This window comes from Pinus tabuliformis, chromosome X (genome assembly GCF_031772625.1).
Source record: "Pinus tabuliformis cultivar Carrire ecotype Pingquan chromosome X, CPIR1, whole genome shotgun sequence".
Taxonomy (NCBI): Eukaryota; Viridiplantae; Streptophyta; class Pinopsida; order Pinales; family Pinaceae; genus Pinus; species Pinus tabuliformis.
Genome location: NC_142308.1, coordinates 1,378,348,383 through 1,378,358,868, shown reverse-complemented (window position 1 = coordinate 1,378,358,868; position 10,486 = coordinate 1,378,348,383).

Below are 10,486 nucleotides of genomic sequence, written 5' to 3'. Positions count from 1 at the left end.
TAAAGTCGCAACAAAGAAAACGACCGCTAAAGCAACTCAATCTAGCCCAGTCCAACCAGATCAAACACCTCCATCAAGAACACTGATAGTGTCGGATGAAATGGAATACAATATTATTGATGACATGAAAAAGACTAGGGCTAATATCACTCTTTATGAATTGAGCAAATTGAAACATCAACAGAAGATAATGATGAAAGAATTACATGCCGTGCCTACTACATCTTTGCCTACAGCTGTAGCTTCCCACAACATGGGAAGACCTCCAACCAACACGATCAATAAGATTGATCCAAATGACATCGCCCTGATTGGAGGAAGATCAAGGTCTCACACTCCCCCTTTTCTTCTCACTTATGAAATTTTCAATAAAAATGTGCACAATTGTTTGGTAGATTCTAGTGCTTCAACGAATATTTTACCCAGATCAATATGTGCCAAGTTGAATGTTCAACCACAAAAATCCGCAGTGCGCATAGTTCAACTTGATCGATCTCAAGTCGAAGTGATTGGTGAACTTAATCAAGTAACCATAAGATTGTCGTCCAACCCGAAAGTATGTCAGGTTATTGACATTCTAGTAGCTGATATCCCATAATTCTATGGCTTGATTCTTAGCAGGGATTGGTCCGAAAAACTCCATGGATACTTATCAACCGACTAGTCGCACATGTGGTTACCCTACAATGGTAAACCGAATCAAATAAAGGTTGAACGAGAGTTACACCAGAAGTACATAGTAACGGAAATGGAGGGAGAAAATGAAGCAATAGCATATAACATCAGTATCATAGGCAATTACTCAGTAGATTCTTTCCTCGGCAATTTCCATGCTCATGCATCACCTTACTTAGAAAATTCAGTTTTGTCCCAAGTCGAAATTTTTTCCCAAACTTATAATTCAAAGTGTGTTAATTTTGTAGACAAACCTGTAAATACATCTTTGCTTTGGAAATTATATTTTGATGGCTCTAAATCTAACGAAGGAGCAGGAGAAGGATGTGTTCTGATTAGTCCAGAAGGAAATAAGACCATGCTTACGTGCATATTTGAATTCGATTGCACAAACAATACAACGGAATATGAAGCCTTGGTGCAAGGCCTATACAAAGCAATCAGGCTGAACGTCAAGTATCTTCAAGTCTTCGGAGACTCTGAGATTGTCGTCAAACAGGTACATAACACCATACATTTCCTATCAGGTCATTTGAAACACTATCAATCTTTAGTACAATATCTGACTGAGCATTTCATAGCATTCAATATTTCGTCAATCCCAAGACTCCAAAACGCGAGCGCAGACCTTTTAGCTAACGTAGCCTCTAGACTTATTCCCTCCGAAGATTTTAGTCCAGATAGATTCTCAATAGAATTAATCTTTAGACCGTCCATCCCTGACAACATTACAAACTGGAGAGTATTCAATGACGATCCTGATATTGTAAATTTCCTCACTTCTGAAGGATCCTACTCCAATCAGATAATTGACGAAGACCATCACGATCGACAAATACAACAAGATAGCACTGATAATGCTATACCTAAATCGGTGGTTAAGTTGGAAGACTTATACGATTTGAAAAGTCGGTTTAAAAGGTCTACCAATTCTAAGCTCTACAGTTCAACTCTGAACTACGAATTAGTAAACCTAGGAACCGATGATAAACCACAAAACGTTAATCTAGGCCACGACCTAGCCCCTGAAGAAAAACTAGCGTATATTCGTCTTTTGAGACAACACAAAAATGTTTTTTCCTGGAATTACGATGAGCTGAAGACATACGACACTTCTATCATTCAACGTAATATCCCTATGATTGACAACGAAAAACCTGTCCAACAGAAACTCAGAAAAATCCACCCCAATTTAGAAAATCAGATAAAAACTGAGCTAAATAAGTTATTAAAAGCCAGAATAATTTTCCCCGTCAGACATTCCAAATGGGTCTCCAATATGGTACCCGTTAGAAAGAAAAACGGAGATATTAGAATCTGCATCGATTTTCAGAATCTCAACAAAGCCTGTCAAAAAGACAATTTTCCCCTCCCACCTATGGAGCAGATATTACAGGTAGTAGCAGGCTGAGAACTAATGTCTTTTTTGGATGGATTTTCAGGATACAATCAAGTGCTGGTACATCCCGATGATCAGTTAAAAACCACATTCCGAACTAAATGGGGCAGATACGCATATCGGAAGATGTCATTTGGTTTGATCAATGCCGACGCTACATTTCAGAGAGCCATGGACATCGCATTCAAGGGTTTAGTCAATAAATCTGTAGTAATTTATTTGGATGATATAACAGTGTACTCCAAGAAGCGAAGCGACCATCTCAAAGACTTGAAACAAATCTTTCAACGATGTTTAAGGTATGGGATTTCACTTAACCCAAAGAAATCTTTTTTCAGATTAAGTGAAGGAAAACTTCTAGGATTCATAGTGTCAAAATCTGGTATTCACATTGAGCCTAACAGAATCACAGAAATTTCTGAAATATCCCTACCTCATAACAAAAAATCCATGCAATCTTTCCTTGGTCAAATCAATTTTGTGAAGAGATTTGTCCCAGATTTTTCACGAATTGTTTCTCCTTTGCAAACCATGATTGAAAAGAGTTCAAATTTTAAATGGGGTTAAGATGAGCATGAAGCATTCAACCTGATCAAATAAGCTATCATTAACGCTCCATCTTTAGCAACCCCGAATTTTTCAGAATCTTTTATCTTATACACATTTGCCTCAGAGAAATCATATGCCACGATTCTAACTCAAGCAAATCAAGAGAAAGCGGAAGCTCCAATCGCATTTTTTAGCTCGAATTTACAAGGTGTTGAACTCAACTATTCAGACGTGGAGAAACAGGCCTATGCTGTTTTCAAAGCGGTCAAATATTTCAGACCTTTCTTACTTAAAACCCATACTAAGGTCATAGTACCGTCTCCAGCGGTAAGAAATCTTCTAATACAGAAGGATGTGGGTGAAAAAAGAGCAAATTGGATCACTGCTTTACAAAAATACGACCTTGGGATCAAACTAGCAAGCATTGTAAGAGGTCAAGGTTTCTGCAAAATGTTGACTGGAGCATTGCAAATTCCTGAAAATTCATCTGAAGAGGTACAAATGTATGAGGTAAGCCTAAACGATGCAGAATCATTATATGTTGACACCATTTATTATCTTAAGAACAGGTATGCTCCATCACACCTGGATCACACCAAGAAAAGAGCTCTGAGATTGAAAGCTAAACAATATCAGCTCATAAATGATGTTTTGTTTAAAAGGAATTACGATTCTGTGCTTCTTAGGTGTCTGGAGAAAACTGAAGCCGAAAAGGTTTTGCAGGAACTCCACGATGGACCAGCAGGCAGACACTATGCTGGAGATGCTACTGCACATAAAATCTTATGTGCAGGATATTATTGGCCCACACTGTTCAAAGACTCAGACAGTTACGTGAGGAAATGCCAAGTCTGCCAAACTACTGCAGGGAGACAAAAGAAACCGTCCATGCCACTACGGCTGGTAAACATTGAGCAACCATTCAGTCAGTGGGGCTTGGACATAATAGGTGAGATTGTTCCTCACTCTTCTAAGCGGCATAGATACATCCTCATGGCAACAGATTATTTTACTAAATGGGTAGAAGCAGTTCCTCTCAAGACAGCTAATTCTGAAAACATCATTGAATTCATAGATCAATTTATAATCACTAGGTTTGGATTTCCAACGGCTTTAATGTTTGATAATGCCTCATACTTTTCTGGGAATGCAATGACTGACTTTGCACTTAAAAGAGGGTTCAAACTAAAATATTCGGCCAACTACTATCCGTAAGGTAATGGATTGGCTGAGTCAACAAATAAAAACCTAATTAGGATTATTAAAAGAACAGTTGACCAGAACCAAAAGAATTGGCACAAAGCTTTGGTAAACGCTTTATGGGCAAATAGAATAACGAAGAAAGCTTCAATCAGCACTTCTCCCTTTAATTTAGTTTATGGGAAGGAAGTGGTTCTCCCAACTCACTTAGTGATCCCCTCATTGTCTTTAGTACAATACATCGATGAAGTATCTACTTCCTCCTTACAACTAAGACAAATGGAAATAATTAAATTAGAAGAACGACGAGAACAAGCTAAGAAAACCCATTCTCATCACCAAGCGCTAATAAAATCCTCTTTTGATTCAAGCATAATGACCAGAAAAAAATTTCAGATGGGAGATCTAGTTTTGAAATTGGATAAGGCTCATGAAGAAAAGGGCAAACATACAAAATTTCAGAAGATGTGGCTTGGTCCTTTTCAGATTGTAGAAGTCATAGACCCATCAATGTTTGTGTTGCAGGATTTAGCAGGTAGAAGGGATTCTTTGCCTGTTAATGGATAGATCCTTAAAATATATTTTCCATAGAAGATTATTCTTCTATTTTTTAGGATAGTTTTAGTTTTTCTTTTCTTTCTTATAAATAAAACCAGTTGTAGTTGGTTACTATAGGAGTTCACGAAAAAGACACCAATTCTCTATCAGATTTTGATTTTTTTTTTTCTTGTACAAATAGTAAAATTTTTCGAAAAATCTGATCTTTATTATTGACAGATAGAGTTAAAAAACTTTAGCCTAGATATGATACTAGTTTCAATTTTAAAAGTTTGATGAAAGCAACCTTTAGCGAAGAAATTGTTTTATATCAGCACAATGAAAGGTATCAATAACAAAATAAATATTCTCTGTAAAACTGCTGTTTTCAAACTCTATTATTGTCGTCCAGAGCTTTCTTAAGGAAAAACAATGATTTCCTCCCTGCTAAAGAAAATCGCAGCATTCAGAGGAACAATCCGAGAAAACACTATATCTCAAAGAATAAGAGGTCTCATCATGAGCCGGCTTATCATGATCACAGATATTATAACTTGCTGACTTTGCCAATACTGTCCACCAAAACAGGGCAACGACTCAAGATTGTTGCAATCAAAAGACAAGGGGTCTCATCACGAGCCAGCTTGTTCAGCAAAAGTGTAAATCAAGTGAATGACTGTGTCATAATTTGGCCACCAAACCAAGACATTGTTCTTTAGAGAATAAAAAAAGGAAAAAGTGTCAAAATGGGTTTTTCTCTGAAAAGTTGTAAATAGCCTTAAGCAGGATAAAGGATCATTGCTGGGTAGCAGGTAACCCTGTCGAGGCTATGGACACCTGCTGGCAACAGAGGCTCTACCTACGACAAATGAGCATATTTTAAAAGCCAGCACACAGAGAAGACCTTATTTTATCTTTAAAAGACCAAGTAATGGCTGATGTAAATACAAGGACTAAGCCTAAGGAAGCAAACAATTGGAATAGAAAAAGGTTGAAACAAAATATCATTGATAGGATAAGGCATAATGTACTCTATATGTCCATAACAAAATTTAGACTTATGAAAATTTTTCTGCTTTGGAAGTTAAAATTCAATAGAAAAGCAGAGATAATTGGTTCTTCCCAGTGAATCACCATTGTTGTGGCCACCAACAACCCCGCTATTTGTTTGGTATTAGCAATAACACCAAGCAAATGGGGACCCTTAATAAAAATCCAAAAAACATTTTAGGAAAATTTTTGTATTTCAACTCCTTAAAGCTGTATCGCATCGCAAGAAGAGAATAAAACATTTTCTTATGAGCATAATAAACTGCGAAGAAGCGACGCGAAATTCATCGCATCGCATACATTATGAAGCGCTCTTAAATGAAAAAACTTAAGAAATCTCTGACGGCCGATATGCGACATCGCATATCGCAACATCGCGTAAGAAGCACACAATGATTGAATGACTAAGCGTGATCTGCGATTTGCGATAAATGCGATCATGAATTTCTGCGATGACACATTTTGACGACGCGATCTGCGATGTGAGTCGCAGAAATCACCCATCGCAAATTTTCCTCGGCGCAGTATTCAAGGAAAGCTGTCCGTAAACCAAAATTAGGTGCGCGCCTTAAAAGAAATTAATGATTGTACGCCAAAGTATTCAAGAAGGACAGTTTTGTGATTTTCGAAGAGTCAGTTCACTATGGGTGTCATGATTATGCATTCATAAGAGCTTAAAGCTTTCATATCAATCTTTATTATCATTACTCTTTTCCTTTGCGTAAACTGTAAGATAGGAAATAACATGAAGCAATGTGCAGGAAACATCTAAGGAAAAGGGGAAAGCGTCAATGCTCGGAGAACAAGGAAGAGATCCCTTCATAAACAGATGCCGCATGCAACAGGACCACAGATTCTAGAGTATCACTCAACATATGCTGATGTCAATAGGCCATCCAACGCCTAGAGTCAAAAGCGCACAAAAGCAGCATGTTTACAAAAGATCCTGAATCTTATGCCCGGTAAAGCAAAAAGAAAAAAGGCGCTAAAGAAGGAAAACACACCAGAAAAGCCCGGAACAAAGAACGGATGCAGTTTTCGATGCAGAAAATTGTTCAGAGAGCAAAGTCCCTAACTTATTCAGTCATTCGCAAGGCCGGAAACCGAAATAGCAAAAGCAGAAACAGTTTGAGAAGAATTTGGGTTATTACCAAGTATACACGCAGTGAATACACCGAGCCAGAGGAAGATTCTCGAAAATATCTTCTAGTTTACCAGAAAGTGGTGCCAGCGCTTGTTATTTCTATTTTCATAGCTCAAACGAAAGCAGAAGGTGACCAGCCGACTCTTCCCAGGCGAATGTTGCATGCTTGCAGCACTAAGGAGCAAATACAGAAATGGTTAGGAATTAGATTCAATTTTTAGAAATAGTTTTGCTTTAGCAGAAGGGCGGTCATTTAAAAACCGTATCCTAAATTTATGTAATTAAGTTAATTAGTTAGCAGTATTTAAACCCTTCTCAGGCATTAGGAGAAGGGTCCAGAAATTTGTCAAAAAACTTGTCCTCAGAACATGCACTTTTGCACCCTCGGAGGGGGTTTTGATGAATGGATGGATCAAGGTTTATTAATGTTTGCATTTGATATCTGCTACTAATGTTTCACTTCTGTACTCTTAGTAGATGTTAGAGCAAGGAGAGATAAATCATTGTTGCTTGAAGCTTATGAGTGGAACCAGTCATAAATGGTACTTTTATCTCTTGACTGTTTCTGCTTATATTGTTAAAGTGATATACAGTTTTCAGTTGTTTATATGTTACTGCATGAATGTATGAGTTACCATTTGGCACTTTTGTATGATGGAGTCATTTATTTATGTCTGATATATGAATAACTTATTATGCGATATGCTGTTCACAACTGTTTTGCCTAACTTTTTATGCAAAGTGGTTTATCTTAATTGATTTCTATTCTTATGATAGCTGAATGATCTTTATTACCAGTTATTGTTTGAAATCTCTTTAGATCGCATAATAGAAGAAATATAACCCGGGTTAATGTAGATTAGATGTGTTGTTTCTCATTAGATTACAATAACATAGAGTTAGTTTAGAAGTTTGAATTAAATTAGCTTTAAGTACTCTTAGATCAGCATCATCCAACTCTACCCACACACACACCCTTAAATTGGGAAATTGGTCCCATTATCCCCAGTCGGACCCGCTATACCAAACGGATAAGGAGCTACCAACCAAGGTCCGGACCGGGTGGGTATCCCACTTGTTGTCGACCCGATTTTCGGGCTTCAACACCTTGTTAGAAAATGAAATAGTATGTTGGACTTAGAAGTATTTACCACAATAACTGTGACCAAACAATATGTGCAAAATTTTTCTTTTTGGTGTAATGAATTCTCGATGAGAACCTGCACCAAACAATAGCACATTGTCTGCAAAAAGGAAAAGTGTTAGAGAATCAGAAATTGTCACTTTTAGCACATTCATTTCTCCTTTGGATTTAACATCAATCATTATTTCACTTACACCTTCGGCAATTAGCAGGAGTAGAAGAAGAGAGGGAGAGCACCTGTACCTTAGACCCCTAGATGAATGGAAGAAGGAAGAGCGAGATCCATTGATTAAAACCACGAAAGAGGTTGTCGAAATGCATTATGTAATCCAGATCCATTGACTAAAACCACGAAAGAGGCAGTCGAAATGCATTATGTGATCCAGATATATTGATTAAAACCACGAAAGAGGTTGTCGAAATGCATTATGTAATCCAATTTACTATTTCAATGCGCATAACCATTTGTATGAGAGGCAAACGAACGAAAACCCAACGAAGCTTGTCATATGCCTTCAAGAGGTCTATCTTGATGATTATGGGAGGTTTTTAGTCTTGATAGAGTGCATATCCTCTTGTGCTAAGGATACCATGTCATGAAATTCACAATGGAAGAGGAGATTGAAATGTTCTTCTCGAATGAATTAACTTGGGATTGGCAACGCTTTCAGACATGATTTATTATATTGTGTTACAAAATGAAACGGGATAGAAATATTCAGAGTGGATGGGTCCTCACTCTTAGCAATAAGGGATGCATGGTTAAAAATAAAACCCTTAAGAATTTAGCTGGAATTTTGAGATTATTTCACTACATGGAGTAAATAGTAATAGAAGCGTTCATGAAATTCAACACACAAACCATCCAGCGTAGGGATATTGCTTTTCTGCATCAAGAAAAGGGCGGAGAATAGTTAATATTATGTTATATTTTTTGAAAAATCATTTTTCATTCCCTTCAAAAAGACTTTGGGAAACAATGAAAAAGACTTTGGGAAACAATAAAAGGTCTTTACAATATCCTTAATAATGAATCCTACTGGAGAAAACAAAGGAGGTTTAAAAAATCTTTTCCCACTTTTTCTTTTTCAAAGAACAAGGAAGTCTCATAGCTATCATTGGCTTTAATTATCCATATTGTGCTTCCATTTAGATAATGGATAGAAAGTTTGTGTAAAAAAAAAAAAAAAAAAAAAAAATAAAAAAAAAAAAAAAATATATATATATATATATATATATATATATATATATATATATATATATATATATATATATATATATATATATATATATATATATCCTTCACCTATCCATATTACCATGCTCTTAAGGTACCACATAGTTTCTTCCTCAGATAATAAAGTCTTCCTAACATCCAATAGATAATTAAAGGGAGCTTATTGCTTCTAAATGAAGCGAAACATGCCCCTCTCAATTAGAAGGTCCTCAATCTTCTACTCCATCTCTATTATATATTATATACTGCTATGACTTCACTATGGAGGAAACGAACACAATAATTAGCACCATTTTTACCCTCTTGAGGTTTTCAGAAAATTGTTTTATTGCAAAATCCTTAGAAGAAGGAGAGTAGTATTCCAAGTTGTGAAAATTAGAGACTAATAATATTGCTCTACTAACCTATTCAAGACGAATCTAAAGGGAGTTGGCAGCTTAGACTCTAGGGACACTAACTTTGGAGATATGGGCATGTCATACAAAATTCCGCTCAACTACACCCAAAAAATGTAATTCTGTAAGACATTTAATAATCTTTCAAAGATAAGAGATGGTGCCACCTTTTGGCTAGACGTTATTCTCCTTGACGATCATTATTCCAAGTGGGAGTTACCTTTTTAGAGTTGAGTTTAACTAGATGCATTGATTTAAACAAATAGCTAAAACAACCTTTGACTCGGTCATCATGAGGAAACTACGTCACTACACCACTCAAAGTGGGAAAGTAGGATTGGGATCACCAAAATATTCATAACTGAAAGGAAACCAAACATCATGTGAGATTCATAGTAAAATGTTTTGTCCAAATAAGCACCATATATGTTTATGAACTAAATAGAAATGTCCATTCCTTTATTTCCAAATCCATCTAGATCCATGACTTAAAAATTGAAATCGAAGAATGTGAAAAAAATAGCTTCCAAGGCCACACTAGACCTTTGGACATCCCATCAACATCCAAAGACACATATCTCCAACCTTTAAGCTATGGATAAAGACATCCCCATGCTTTCTCACATAAGCACATTGTTTCCTACACTATTAATACATCTAGATAAATGGATAAAACCAACCTTTCAAGGACTAGTATTTTTTAATCACTTCTTAGCCCCTTAACATTAAAATAGAGTAACTTAATTTGGGTTCCATAGCTCATGAATTTCCTACTCTAAGGGCCTAAGAAATTATGGCTTGTTTGTTTTTCATGACTTCTCCCTACACTTTCAATTTAGCCAATGTGAGATGACATTTCCTACCAACCATTAGCCCTAAGGATTTCGGAGGATCTAAACACCTTACATCCTCCCCAGCTTGGAGCTACTATGATATATTAGAATTAAGTCGAAGATTGGCAAGGGGGGAGTAGTTTGTATGGCCAAGATACCTCAACTTAGAGGGATGGCTAAAAATAGAAGGGTTTTTGGGGCGACAATTTATGGAATAGGGTGATGAGAACTTGACTAAACTAACAGAGGGATGAATTAGTTTATTCCATTCATTGACATTAATATTCTTTTCATTAAACTCATTAACTAAAACATTACATGAG